Source organism: Acyrthosiphon pisum, chromosome A1 (assembly GCF_005508785.2).
Source record: "Acyrthosiphon pisum isolate AL4f chromosome A1, pea_aphid_22Mar2018_4r6ur, whole genome shotgun sequence".
In the NCBI taxonomy this organism is placed as follows: domain Eukaryota; kingdom Metazoa; phylum Arthropoda; class Insecta; order Hemiptera; family Aphididae; genus Acyrthosiphon; species Acyrthosiphon pisum.
Window position 1 is genome coordinate 35,710,773 of NC_042494.1, and position 1,621 is coordinate 35,712,393.

Consider the following 1,621-nt stretch of genomic DNA (forward strand, 5'->3'; position numbering starts at 1 on the left):
AGTTTAACGTACCAGTAAACGATAAACGATCGAAACGGTTATTGGATAACGGATAACGGATAACGAAACAGAAACGATAAACGATTGAAACATATAATTGCCTAAAAAAAAAAAATATTTATAATATTATAACTATCAGTAAAATATATATTATGGTTATTTTTGTAATATTATATTTTTCAATCATTGTTTTGTGTGGGAAACAAGCTATATCCATCAGATAACGCTAAACGTTTCTTAAAATTTCCATTTTTAAAACGTTTAAACATTTAAATTGAATAACGTTTAATATCCATATAAAGTTAAACAGTTATTCGATCATAACGTTTAATATCCATATAAAGTTAAACAGTTATTCGATCATAACGTTTAATATCCATATAACCATATAACGGTAAACGGTATTATAATTTTTGATTTAAGCCCTGGTTTATTTATTTAATTGTTTCAAAGAGCGTGAATGTTAGGGAAGAATAAAAAATATCGAGAAAAAATAAATTATAAATGTACTATTAAATTTGTAAATTTTTTATTTTAGATTTTGTTAAATAGGTTGATTATTTTTATAAATTGTAATATTGTATCCTTGTTTTTCTGATATATTTAGGCTTAATTTAATATAACATAGGTATTGTATATTTGTATATGTCATATACCTACTATATATACTATAGTATTAATGTATTATAGTAAACTTCTACTTCTACAGATTTATTGATTATTTTACCTGAAAAAACCCAAGTTTTCAGGATATTTTATGAGTTTAATGATTATGAATGGAATATTTCAAGGATTTTTTAGAGCATATATTGTTGTATTATTATCATATTTTTAACTTATAAAAATCTAAAAATTGGCTTTTGAAACTGATGAGTTATGACATAAAAAAATACCCATTGTAAAATCAATACGTACATCGCTCCGCTCGAAATCTAAAAACAATAATATTGATATTGAATCGTTTTCTTGAAATGTTAAAACAGTTTGTTATAGGTTGATACTTAATGTAAATAGCTTTAAAAATAGTGTTCAATACGAATATTATTATGAACTGATTAAAATTCACAGTGCGATAGTAATATTATTATTTTAAGTTCAATAAAACGAATCATATAATATTAGAAAAACGCGCTCTGGTGGAAACAATTTGTACCTTCTGATTCGGGATAGATATATTGATACAGTCTTATATTGGTTATTTTACATTTTTCAGCAAAATAATTTTGGTATTGAAACTTTATACGCTGGTATAGCTAACTGTATACGCAGGTAAGTACGATTTCTACTAATATTATCAAATACATTCAAATACACTTCACTTAATGCAAAACGTATACGAAATGGATAGGACATAAGAACTTATCACACGCAAATTTAGTGATACGTTTTTAATGTTATACGGGGCAAATATAATATGATAATAAATAACATTAATGATTAGTTAGTAATAATTAGACATCTATATTATTCTATATTCTAATTACGATTAATTATGTACGAAAAGTTTAAAGTAGTTTGAGTATTCCAATTTCCATTTTCCAGGCACAGGATCACGTGTGTGAGTTAGCCCCCCACTTTACTTTTAAACTTTAAAATATTGTAACCTAATTTTTTTAATTTG

General features: G+C 24.6%; 1 protein-coding gene across 1 annotated transcript in view; it reads left to right on the forward strand.

Annotated features, from left to right (window-relative positions):
* Positions 1-1,621, forward strand: part of LOC100160724 (glyoxylate reductase/hydroxypyruvate reductase) — a 30,025-nt gene that overhangs the window by 3,608 nt on the left and 24,796 nt on the right. The window contains exon 2 of the mRNA XM_029486959.1: positions 1,214-1,269. The gene's annotated coding sequence lies outside the window, so the exon portion shown is untranslated. The remainder of the gene's footprint in view (positions 1-1,213; positions 1,270-1,621) is intronic.